Genomic DNA, 14,326 nt, shown 5'->3' with positions numbered 1-14,326 from the left:
GTCTTTCTAGGAAAGTTTGTCAAAGTGTTTTTCACCGTTTCAGAATGCTGGCAGTACATCATACTCAAATGTGGAAGTTAGTGAGAAGGTTGTATTATGCAAAAAGTCCAGCACTAAAGTTAAGTGAGTTGAACAGTGCTCTTTTGCGTGGGTCAGTTCAGATGTGAAGCAGGTCTGTGATGATATTAAGTTTTGTTACTTTGTTCCTCAGCAAGAGAGTGAAGAAACTGACACATTAGTAGAACAAAATGTTGAAGACAAGGTACAACCCGTAATTACAGAAAAATTTGAGGATGAAATCACAAAGTTTAAGGTAATTTCAGGTGAAAGACCAAATGTTTCTTGTATTTGTTGTCGGCGCAGTCACTATAAAAATCCGACTAGGGGTGTCAATCTGTATTTAAAAAGTGAAATAGAAGATAATGATAAGTGGATGGAATTTGCAACTTATTTGCTGGTAGAGGATTGTTTTGATTTGGGATGTGAGCAGTTTATTTGCAAATATTGTTATAACAAATTTGATGAGAATAAAATGCCTGCTAGAGCTGTTCATAATAATCTAGAGTTGGTTGCTATTCCTCCAGAGCTGATAGATTTAAATACGTATGAGTCTATTCTCATACAATGTGTTCACCCGTTTCAGGCTATTGTTCGTATGGAGCTCAAAACAAGTAAATTACCTCCATCAGAGTTGCAAAGAGGATTGAAAGGAAGAGTTGTGTATTTACCATTAGATTTAAGGAAAAATATTGAAACTATTGGTTTAGACCATGCAGAAAATGAGCCACTAGTCATTCTAGTTAATGGTGTTCCTACTAAGAATAAGAAAATCTGGCAAGAGTTAGTGGATGTTAGAAAAGGGCAAAAGGCGTCATTGTATCTGTTAAAAAATAATGAGTACTATAGAAATGTGTTTGTTGGAGAAGAAGAAATAGATTTAGCGGAAGATACTGAAACATGAAGTGGACAAATAGAAAAAGTGGACATGTCCAGATGTGAAGAGATCTATGAACATTACAGTGTACATCCACTTCATTCCAAAGAGGTGATGGGGAATACGATTGAGTTGTTTCAAATGAAAAAAGCAACAGGAAGTCCCATGAGTGTATGGGAAGAGAGCTTGGAAGCTCGTTGTTTCCCGCAGTTGTTTCCAACAGGAAAAGGTGGACGATATGATGAACGTCCTATGCAGATTCCTGCATCTGAATATCGGACAACAAGATTATTTGCAGAAGATCCAAGATTTCGACAATGTATCCCTTATATGTTTCATATTCTGTTTGAAAGTGACTTGTCTGGACTTTCATATGCAGTAAATCACATTTTAAAAACTGGAATGCATCTTCAAAATGTAACTGCAAAGGATTTTATGGGTAAAGTGCATCAGAGAGATGATCATTTAGAATCTCAGTTGATTAATCTGATGGCATGTCAGCGTGGGACTAATAAATATTGGTACCGTCGACATGGAGAACTGAAATGTATGCTACGGAACTTGGGAACTCCTACATGGTTCGTTACACTAAGCTGTGCCGAGTATGCTTGGGATGATTTACTTGAATTTCTTCGAGAGGCAAATTCCAATATAAAAAATATTGAATACAAGACACCTGGAGAATTGTGCTCTTTGGATCCTGTCAATGTATGCAGATATTTCAATCATAGATTTGAAGCTATGATGTCTTTCATCTGAAAAAAAAGAATCCTCCTCTTGGAGAAGTTGTGGATTTCTTTTGGAGAGAGGAGTATCAAGCAAGAGGTGCTCCTCACATACATATGTTGTTATGGGTCAAGGACCCCCCAAATTTGGAACAGATTCAGATTAAACTGTTTTGTCTTTCATTGAAGATTATGCTACATGTCCTCTTCCCAATAGCAGAGAAGATAAAAACTTAAAACAACAAGTCTTACGATTTCAAAGCCACAGGTGTGGAAAATACTGACGACGAAAGTTCAAGTCAAAGGATAAGTTCTATACCAAATGTCGTTTTGGATTTCCACGTCCTGTATTATCCAAAGGAAGAGTGAACAGTTTTATGTCAGCTATGCGACATACCATCACAAGAAAGTCTCTGAAAAAAACCTACAACTTAAGAAGAAGCGAAGAATCGAAATACATAAATGACTACAATCCAGTTATTTTATCCATGTGGAACGCTAACATGGATATTCAGTATGTTGCGGACAATTCCATTACTGGTAATCAATATGTAACATCTTACATTACTAAATCAGAAAAGACTGAATTGAAAGAAATGTGGGAAGAGATTTCTCACGAGAAGACTCTAAGTAAGAAATTATACAGTTTCAGTTTGAAGATGTTATCGCATCGTGAAATTGGAGCATATGAATGTTCAGATCGGTTATCATCTGCAAGTCTATATTCCAAAAGTAGAAGAATCATTTGGGTGAGTCTAGGTCTTGCAGGAATGCGAAATCGGGTACTGAGATCTGTTCAAGAAATTGAATATTTAGCAGAAAATGAACCAGAAAGTACAGATATTTTGAAAACGAATATGTTGGACACATACTACCCAAATAGAAGTCATTATCTTGAGAACATGTGTCTCTATGAAGTGCTTCAAAACTACACTTTTAAACGGAATACTACAGAGAACATCAATGATGGAAAATATGCAGTGATTGGTTCCGAAGGATGTCTGGTGAAACAAAGGAAAGGAAATTTAATTAATCACAGGAAACTGAGTTGCGATACTGCTGACAAAAGGGAATTTTACTATTTAGCCCTTTTGCAAATGTTCAAACCATGGTGTTCAGAACTGGAATTACTTGGAGATTTTCCCAGCTATGAAGATTCATTTAATGCTTCTAAAGATAGCATACAATGCAGTGCTTTCGCAAATTATGTCAAAATGTTGAATGATGAAATTGATCAAGAAGCTATAATTGCAGCTGAGACAGTCAAAGTTCTGCTGCACTGAGTCAAGATCCACTAGGACAACCAATTGTTGAAAATAAAGCAGCGATTACAATAAATGAGGTGGAAACAGCAATGTATCAAGCACAAGAAGATGCAATACAGTTAGGAAACTTGGAAGAGCAACTAAATGTTGAACAGAAACAAATATATCAGCAAGTGAAAGAGCAGATTGACGATGGATTACTTCATGAAAAGAGAGGGTGCTCATGTACATCATTTCAACCTATCCGAATGTATGTGAGTGGTCAAGCTGGAACAGGAAGAAGTTTCTTAATTAAAGTAATTACAAGTTATCTGCAGAAAACAACTGATTCACATTTGTCTTGTGTTGTCACTGCTCCAACTGGGTTGGCAGCTCATAACATTAAAGGAATTACTTTACATCGTTTACTAATGCTGCCAGTAGAGCATGAGAACAAATTGGAATACCACAAGCTAACTGGAGAAGCTTGTTTTGAAGTTTCAAGTGTCCTGAAGAAAATGAAACTTCTCATTATTGATGAGGTGAGCATGGTCTCAAACTTGATGCTTGCCTTTGTGCATTTAAGAATGCAGCAAATTCTTAAAACAGAGTATGACGTCTTACGTCATAGTTTTTGGAGATCTACTGCAACTGAATCCGGTAAAAGGACAACCGGTATTTAAAACACTTGCCCATAAGGATACCAGAAAGTCTCTTGGCAGTGTTGGTAATGTGAACATTTGGAGTAATTTCGAATACAAAGAACTGACAACAAATATGCAACAGGCAAATGATGCTGAATATGGAAATATTCTTCAAGATATAAGAATTGCAATTCTTTCAAAACAAGGGAAAGAAGCTTTGGAGAGTCGATTACTTTGCAATGTCTTTCCAAATGAAAATGAAGTTCCTGCAAAAGTGTACGTGGAAATTGCTAAAAATAAGTCAGTGATTTGCTTAATGCCAACACTGCGCGAGTGTTCAATATTCAACGAAGAAATGTTAAAACTGGAAAATGAAGAAATTGTAAAAATGGAAACCATCGATAAAATACTGCATGAAGGAATCACTATTATTTTGACGGGAAAGTTGAGATCAGAACTGGATTGTTTAGAAAAAAAAATATCTAAAACTGCTGGTTTAGAAAAGACACTATATGCGTGTGTAAACTGTCGGGTAATTTTAAGGCGTAATTTGGATGTAGAGAAAGGTTTAGTTAATGGTGCAATGGGCAAAGTGGTGGATTTTGTGAATTATCAGAAAAAAGAAAGAATTACATTTTTAAAAATTAAATTTTATCAGATTGATGAAGTTAAAGAAATTGGTCGTTGTTCAGTTCGTTTTTTGCTTGTTAAAGATTTATATGTCTGTAGGAAACAATTTCCATTTTCTCTGGCATATGCAGTGACTATTCATAAATCTCAAGGATTAAGTGTAGACAGTGCATTGGTGAACATTGGATCTTCCATATTTAAAGAGGGTATGGCATATGTTGCTTTGTCGCGAGTCAGAACATTATCTGGTTTGTTTTTGATTGATTTTGATGAAACAAAGGTTACTGCAGATGCAAACTGTGTAAAAGAGTATAATAGGTTAAGAAGGGTGTATTCTCCAAATTTAGGTCAATATCCTGTATTTGAAAAGCGTGTGGTTGGTCGAAAAAGAAGGTTAGAGAATATCTGTTCTGAAGGTGTCAAGAAGGGGAAAGAACAAGATAATGTTGTGATTGCAGGTAAAAAGAAATTGGACACTGTTGGAGAGATTGTTGGTTATCAGTTGGAAAATAGTTCTGGTGTCAACTGCTATGCTAATGTAGTGGTCAATGTTGTTTTTATCTTGTAGGTTTGCAAGAACAAATTATGCAGGGTCGGCAAAAAAGATTTTGTTCTCTGTTGCATTCTGTTTATGCAAAGAAGTAAAATACAATCTGTTTCAGATGTTCGTAGTCTTTTGGATGTGTGTTCTGGTTCTAAAGAATTTACACAAAATATCCAACAAGATGCTCAGGAATTTTTAATGTATATGCTTAACATTTTTTAAAATGACGGTGTAGAAATAGAAAATATTTTTGGCCTTTCTTACAAATGGGAACATTATTGTGAAAATTTCATGTATACATGTAGCACCAATGTAGACACTGAGAGATTTCTGTATTTAACATTACCAACCTGTAAATCAGTGTCTTTCAATAAATTAGTTAAAGGCGCAATTCAAAACATGGAGTGTAGCCAATGTAAATCAGAAATGTTATCCACATTATTCTTAACAAAATATGGAAAATACATCATTTTAATGATGCAACGTTGTACAGCTGACGGAAGAAAATTGGATACTTTAATAAAGCAATTTGTAGCAGTACAACTATCAATATCAGGAAGGACTTTTGTAGCAATTGCAATAATTTTCCATGATGGTCCTTCCACAACATACTGCCTATCTAAAATGTGACAAAGGCTGGACACTTTGTAATGATGCCCAGTTGGTTTTCAAACAATGTTTGCCTAGTGAATTACCAAATTCCTACCTAATATTTTTAAAGCCAAAGTTTTAGGAAGATAATTCACTCTTGAGTATTTTATAATTATAATTTAATAGGACTACCATTGGACAATTTACATAAAGAAGGAGCGCAAAAATACCATTTGGCCTCAAGGAAAGGTATATTTTTGAATTATGGACTTTTTGGTGGTAATTCATTCGGTGATTATTTTAATGCGGCAATATTTACAGTTTTTATAAGTTAAAGTTATAACACTTTGTAAGCTGTAAGCATTTCATATATGTGTGATTTGTATTTTCTGGTATTTTACTGAGAATAGTATGTTGTTGTTTTTTTAACAATCTTTCTGATTGTTTTTTTTTTGCCCTCTGTTAAGTGATGAGTATGATTGAAATCACTATTTCTAGTGAAATTCAATATATCCTGAGAACAGCAAAAAAGGCAAACAAATTACTTTGTGGAAATTATGCTGTGTTGTAAAAAATGTATTATTACATGTTATAATTTTTTTTTTCTTTCACAGATCCAAATGTTAAAATAAGCAATTTATATGAATTTAGATTGCAATGAAAATCTGAAAAAAATGTATACCATTTTTTATTCCTATTATTGTGAAGGTAAGTTTAACTAAGTCTCAATATGCAGAATGACGAGGTCTGCAAGAAGCTACAAAGTTGAAACACGTTTCTAAAAACACTCTGTTTATACCTATGTAGTTTTGAAATCTGACCATAATCAGATATCATGTGACCTGCAAAAAAAGAGATTTGAGGGGTTCATAATATTTCCCATTGTACCTATTGAAGGACCGCAATCATTTCAATCATTCTTCTTTGAGCATCTTTGCAGACAAAACTCTGTGCTTACCTTCTATCATTCGCAAGGAATTAAAAAAACGGAAATATGTCACTTTTTGTAACATAGTTATTGCGCAAGACACTCTTTTATATTACAAAGAGAGGAAATGGCACTCTGTGTACTTTTTCTACTCCATGTAAATACAACCTCATCATACACACCACTTTGCGTTGAAAGGGTGTTATAAGTGTTGTTGTGCATGATTGCACTGAATACTCATAGAACAAGATATATCTTTAGATTTATCAGAAATCATGAATCTTGATATGTATGTGAATGCTGCACCATTCTAAAATTGGTGTAGGAAAGTACAATAAAGAAAATTATTTTTATTTCTCCGAATTTGCATATCTTCAATGAATGCTAAAATGTTCAGCATACATTGAAGGAGAAAAATGCATTTTCTCATTGTTTTTGTGCAGGAAGGTGTGTCTTTCTGGAAAAAAACAAACAGCACATGACACTGATATCCTTGCACTATGGTGCAAGGGTGCCTGTGTCACTACATGGCGGCAGTTGAAGCAGCCGTGCAGAGGGAAGCATAGATTTGCAACATATTTATGTACATATGTTGCATCCCTGTGCTTCGGAAGTACTACAGCACACAGCAGTTAAAGAGGTTACTGTGTGATGCAGCACTTCCTCATAGTTCTGCACTTATACATTCACCATACGCTACTAATGCATTCATTCAGTCATTTATGTACTACACATACATTCATCTAAACTTTCACACACTAACAAAGAAATTTAGCTCTTTTTTTAAACCAGGAAAGTTAGTTCTTACAAGAACTTTTTTTTTTCTTCTTTCTTCTTTTATATTTTATTTTTGGTTTTTCTAACAATTTTGTGATTTTTTTAGGGGATTTTTGGGAGAAAAAAACCCCCAAAAAATAAAACAGGAGGAGCCAAACAATGAACTTCAGGGAACAATATAAAAAAAACAAAAAAACCTAGCAAATGTGACTATCTTGCCGGCGGCAGATCAGATCGATCGACTGCTCACCGTAGCACAATGTCGCATTGCACTTAGTGCAGAGCACTTTTAAAAATTAAAATTGTGGACGGATGTCCAAGTTTTGGGCTGATGGATGCGCTCTTGAAGTGCTCGGCTGCGATGAGGTGGAAGGCGCAGGAGCAGGAGTGTTTCTCATCCATTTACACTATTCTCGTGCAAGGTTGTTTGGATGAAGGGTCCTTCATTTCTTGTTAGGATCCCCTCGTGACAGCACTCTTTTGCAAATCTTGCATGTGGCCAAGGTGGCATTGGTCTTTTTCTGCCCTTCGGGAAAAGTAAAAAATTTCTACACCACTGAAGAAAAACGTTCTGGTTTCTGCAGCACTAATCATACTTGTTATGGAAAAATGAACCCCCTCATTTTGTTCCTTTTTAAATTAAATGTTTTAAGAGTTACCACTTTAATCCAAGCAAGATGGCTTCAGGTGTGCCATAAGTTTATCATAAGTAGGACTGTTAGCGCTCTAGTTGTTCTTTGGAACACTCTGGGAAGCTGCAGTAGAACACAAAGGAATCAACTGACAGTCTCTGCCCTTGTTGGATGTACATGTTTTACTGAGAATGTCAGACTTCATTCTCACATGACTGAGAAAGATAATGTGAATTTACAGAAAATAAGCTCTCAGTTTAGCTTATAGATCACCTTCCAAACCTCTGTGGGAAAAGCATGAGAAAATATTTTTCTCTCAATCATGATATCCCAGCAGAAGGCTTTTTCACATGGTGAAATCACCTTAGAACATACCACAATTCCTAAAATGAGTATGGTACCATCAACAAATGATTTATAATGTAACTAAAGTCTTAAAACCTTCTATTAACTGCAATGCTTTTTAATGAGGTGCTATCATATATATTGGTCCCAAGATGGCTGCCAACACTTCTTGAATGAAGTGCTGACAGCCAATCAGATCTCAGGATGAGATGTGTGGTTAGGCTCCGCCCACATATATATATGATTTTACTTTTGATTTTCTCAGGAACTACTGAACAGATTGACACCAGACCTGCAAAAGGCACTTCCCTGAGTTGAGGACTACCTCTCTGCCAAATTTCAAGTAATTCTGTTCAGCCGTTCGGGCTGTACCTTGGACTAAAGGTCCCTATGGAAAATTGCATGGGGAAAACGCGTTTAGGGACCCCCCTGTTTTCTCAGCCCCCACTTGACGAATCCCCCCGAGACTTTCAGGGTAGGAGCGGAGCGGAGCGCCCCACCTATTTTGAAAATTTCGCGAGGATTCGTCAACCGGCGCCAAAGTTATTCCAAATAGAATGTTGCGGATTTCCTATGGAAACACGGTCCTAACTATAACTATCTACTGGCGACCGCCAGTAGATAATATATATATAAATATATATATATATATATATATATATATATATATATATATATTTTTTTTTTTTTTTTTTTTTCTTGCAAAACGGAGTTCCAACTGTGCTCTCAGGTCAAAGAAAAGACACCACACCGCTCCAAGATACTTCAAGGGGGTTTATTGCTTCATAAACCCAACGTGACGCGTTTCACCCTCAACGGGCTTGCTCACACACCGTTATGCTACCGGACCATAGTTTACATACATTGTTCGTACAATCATGGACATGAAAAGGGGACTGTTGCAAAGGTTTTACAGCGCAATATTGGAAAAGTAAAATTGTCTCAGATAGCAGTACTTAATGTGCGCCATTACAGAACAGTAAAAAACAACACATATCATGGCAAACACACTTCACAGTCCACTTGTTATTTAATAAAACAACGGTAAATCGCTCCTAGTGAGCTTGGTACTGAAACGTTGCTCCACGGCTCCTGCATACGTGTTTCAATAAACATTAGAAGCACCCCCGGGACTCGTGTCGTGCAGTGTGATTAATAATCCACATTTACTCCATAAGCTTAAGTAGCGTTTCGCGATCTGGTGGCGCGTGTCATACTTCCATCGTGAGTATAAAATTAAATGTCTTGGAGCGCAAAAAGTGTGTAGCCTGGTGTATGCTTAATAATGACAGGAGATATGTTAGGTTCGCCTGTATGCGTTCTGTATTGCACCTTAATGGTCAAACATGCTCCCATAGTGGGTACAGCCTTAGTTAATGCCGGTGTCAATAACATATGGGTGGATATTACCGGGTCATTTGGCTATTATACACTTCCAACCACCTGTGAGTTTAATCTCATGTTACTAGGTGTCCTTGTGTATTAATAATTGATTTCGAGATCTTTTGGATCGTGGATCCTACTAATGCATTAATGGAAGCAAGAAAATAAACTGCCTGTCACAATTGCCCCGTCCAAACGTACCAAATTCCATACATTAGTCTCTATTTAGTCCAGATGTAAAAAATACGTTAAATTGTATTGCAAGACATTGGTCCACTGGTGCATCCTTAACCAAAATCAAAACAGATTCAAAAGTGCCTAAATCATAAAATTAAAATTGAATTGATCTTATCTGTCCACTGGAGAGCAGCATGGGAAGAAAAGGGTAGGGATCCTGTGTCGCGGGCCCGAGACATAGTCCCTTCCTTTCTTCCTGTAAAAGAGAAACACAAGGTCAGTTTACTCAAACTGAAATAGACATTCAACAGACAGTCAGAGTATAAATCATTCATTATAGTAACAGTTCATCGTTGTCCTTTCTGGGCCTCTATACATTCCCCCTCAAAGTCCACCCTCCTAAGAGTATCCCACCTGTTCTCAAATGTGATTATGTTTACGTCCTGTCTATGGATGGAATCTGCTGTCCCTTTAATCACCATATAAGTGTATGGCCATCTCCTCATCCATGTTATGGCCGTTAGGATATCTGGTCCCCATCTCAATTATGTGACGTGATTCACGTTGTCTCAGTTTAAGAGTACTATCACCTCCTCTCTTATTGGGTAATATTCGTTCAATAACATAATAGGACAATTTGGTATAGTCCGAAAAATGTTTTGTTTCGAAATGACGAGCAATGGGGTACTGTTGGTCCTTATACGTAATTGCCCTCATATGTTCGAGGACCCGTTTCTTTGCCATGTGTGTGGTGCTTCCTACGTAACTCAGTTGGCAAGGGCATTCAAGCACATAGACTACGTTGGTGCTGCTACAAGTGAGGAACTGTTTAATGGGAATCATGCTGTTTGTACTGCTGTTCCAAAATTCCTTACGCAAGCGGCTGTTGCCGCATGCCTTGCAGTGTCCACAGGGGTAGAAGCCTTGTAGATCAATGATATTGCTTCTTTCCTTACTGGGTAAATCACTGTGGACTAACATATCTTTTAAGCTACGTCCTTTCCTGTAACTTATTAAGGGATGTGTAGGTATCATCTTGCCTATAACAGGATCTCCTTTAAGGAGATTCCAGTTCCGGGAGATCATTTTCTTAGTTTTGTCTGAATGCCCGTTATATGTAAGAATCAACCTGGTTTCTACATTCTCATTGGTTTTTGGTGAGTTGGAATCAGGGGAGGGTTCCAGAATTGTACCTCTGTCAATTGTTTTCACCCTATCCATGGCCTTTTTGAGTACCCACATGGGATATCCTCTTTCTTTAAATCTTTGTATCATGATTATTTGTTCCTTTTGAAAGCCTTCCTCTATGCTGCAGTTTCTCTTTGCTCGGAGCAATTCCCCGTATGGGATGCTCCATTTGAGTGTGTTAGGGTGACTACTAAGGGCATGTAGTAACGTGTTACCTGCTGTGGGTTTGCGAAACAAAATAGTTGTTAATTTGTTATTCGCAATTTCTACACACGTATCAAGGTACTCGACCTTCAGATTACTTGTAGTGTATGTGATTGTTAGATTATTATTGTTCTGGTTGAGTCTAGTGATAAAGTTATGGACTTCTTGCTTGCTGCCTTTCCAGATTACAAACAAGTCGTCAATGTAACGTAACCAGAGTTTGACTTTAGTGAAATCATGCTGTAGGCTGGTTTCCTTCCTGATGTCCTCCTCCCATGCTCCCATGAAGAGATTGGCAAAGCTCGGCGCGAAGCTGGTCCCCATTGCCATACCGAGGGATTGTTTGTAAATCACATTGTCAAACATAAAGAAGTTGTTTTTCAGACAATATTTGATGATTTCTAGTATCATCAGAGTGTGCTCTTTAAATCTAATGTGTCTGCGTTTGAGGAATCTTTCGCATGCTTCTATTCCTTGTTCATGAATAATGATAGTGCAGAGGGAATTGACTAGGGGTGGGCGGAATTTGCGTAATCGCGTTACGCAAATCTCCGCGAAACGGTAAAAAATCTCCGCGAACACGCAAAAATTCCGCGAACGCGCGGAATTGCTTGTTCGCGATACTTTTTTCTTGTTCGCGATCACTGTTTGCGTGCTCGGGGTGAAATATCTCGCGAACACGCATATTGAGAACGCGAACAAGCAAAAAATTTCGCGAAGTCGCGGAACGCAGATTTTTGGGCAATTTCGCGTTCTCCGCGGAACGCGAAATTACCCAAATTCCGCAAATTCCGCGAACGGAACGGAATTTACTGCCCAGGCCTAGAATTGACATCCATGGTTACCAATAAGAAATCATCTTCCCATGTTACATCATGTATTTTGGCCAAGAAATCCTTTGTGTCCTTGACATATGACGGGAGAGTGATTACAAACTCCCTGAGGAAGTGGTCCGCATAACGTGATAGATCTCCAAAACACATCCTCTGGAAGAAATAATGGGTCTACCTGGGGGATTGACCTTATTTTTATGTATTTTGGGAAGTAGGTACATCACAGGGAGGATAGGGTAATCGTTCTTCCCATTCAATCAATCCCTTATCCTTCCATTCACCCAGTTTTTCCCAAATCTGTACAATGCTGTTATTGTAGTCTGCACGGTTAGATCTGGAGTAAGTGCTAGTGTCACTCAGTTGTCTTATAGCTTCTGCTACGTACATTTCTCTAGACAGGATGACAATATTGCCCCCCTTATCGGCGGGTCGAATTACGATACTGTCATCTTCGGCTAGTTCTTGTATAGCCCTCTTTTGTGCAAGGGTGAGATTGTGTTTAAAGGTTTGCATTTTCTTGGCCCAGTTTTGTTGCCTAAATTTCAGAAGGTTCTGGCTCACCTGCTCCTGAAAAGTGTCAATATTGTCATGGCTCATTGTCGGTAAAAAAGTAGATTTTGGTTTGAAACCAGAAATGGTAGATGCATCGCACCTTATCTCCATTTCATCCAAAATACGTTGAGCCTCAATATTGGCATCTCCATCACTTATGTCGTTTTGTAATTCATGCATTGCGACCAACAGGTCAATATCCCCTTAACTATAGGGGATATTGACCTGTTGGTCGCAATGCATGAATTACAAAACGGGGGCAGGGTGGACAGTTCCTGACCCCCTAGCCATTGTCAGGGGGTCACTGAAGGACCCCTCAGGGTAAAAACAACTTTTTTTTATTTTTTCGAAAAAGCGCAAGGTGCGCGCACCGTACGCGCATGGCACGCACAACGCATTGTGGGCGTTCGGTGCGCGAAGCGCACCATGCGCGCACGGTGCGCACACGGTGAAAAACCTGAAAAAAAAATATTAATAAATACATAACTTAGCATTTAAAAAACCGTACAAATTCACTTAAAAAACCATGAGTTTCACGCACGTTATAGTTAGGAATTAGCATTTAAAAAACCTTGCAAATTCACTAAAAAAAACATAGGTTTCACACATGTTATAGTTAGCTGGACATTTCCCTCGTAAAAAACCAATGAAATTCCCACGTTATAGTTTGTGCAGGCAACTATAACTCACGCAACCGCAATCCTCTACTGATGATGTCAGATATTACATCACTGATGACATATGTGTCTTTCTGAAAAATAAATATTTGTAATATATGTATAGCTAAAGATTAATGGAAGAAGACATGGGTAAATAGGTGTCTAAAAACAGTGATGTAATATCTGACATCATCAGCAGAGGATTGCGGTCGCGTGAATTATAGTTGCCTGCACTAACTATAACGGGAGAATTTCATTGGTTTTTTACGAGGGAAATGTCCAGCTAACAATAACATGTGTGAAACCTATGGTTTTTTAAGTGAATATATATATACATATATATATATTCACTGAAAAAACCATAGGTTTCAGGGGCGTTATAGTTAGCTGGACTTTTCACTCATACAAAACCATTGAAATTCCCCCGTTATAGTTAGTTCAGCTAACTATAACTCGCGCGCCCGCAATGCACTGCTGATGACGTCACATATTACATCACTCATGACATGGCCAGTGACATCACTCATGACATCACTGATGACATCTCAAATGACATCACTGATGACATCACTGATGACATCATCCAGTGAATGTGTGTTTTTCTGAAAATTACATATGTTTTATATATATATATCTCAAGGTCGATGGAAGAATAAATGGGTATATAAGTGTCTAAATGGATGATTTGTTTTTGAAAAATTGATTGTATAACAGACTGATTAAGTGTATCTTAGTGAATACATGGCTTAGTGAGTAATGTTTAAATATGTAAATATCTGTATCAGTCTCTCACTTTGTGTATAAGTGGCTGCATGGGTTGGTGAGTAGCTACATGAGTTTCTATATAGGTTATTAGTTGGTTTTTTGAGTATCAGTATGAGTGTCTGAGTGTCTGTATGGTTCTTTGGGGGGTATTACGTTGTGCATATGTGTATGAATGAGTGACTCACTGTTTGTATGTGTTAAAGACAGCATGTGTGCAGGACTGTGTGGGTGGATGAGTGTGTGCATGGGTGTGTTAGTGAGTGAATGACTGTCTCAATAGTGTCTTTATGAGTAACTACATATGTTTTAAACTAGTATATGTGACTATTGGTATATATAAGTGAGTATTTGTGAGAGTGAGAGATTGAAAGAGTTCCTGTATGAATAAGTATGTGTTTCTATAAGTGATTGTTTAAAAGACTAAGTATGTGTAAGTTTCTGTAGAAGTAAGTGTGGTGGTGTGTGTATAACTGTATATGCAAGTAAATGGATGTTTGATTCTTTATTAGCATGAGTGACTATGTGTGTGAGTAACTTTCTGGATGAGTGGCGTTGTGTAACAGGATGTATA

The sequence above is a fragment of the Triturus cristatus genome, chromosome 5_2, assembly GCF_964204655.1.
Source record: "Triturus cristatus chromosome 5_2, aTriCri1.1, whole genome shotgun sequence".
NCBI lineage: Eukaryota > Metazoa > Chordata > Amphibia > Caudata > Salamandridae > Triturus > Triturus cristatus.
The sequence above is the reverse complement of the archived record's forward strand: the minus strand, read 5'-3'. Positions refer to the sequence as shown.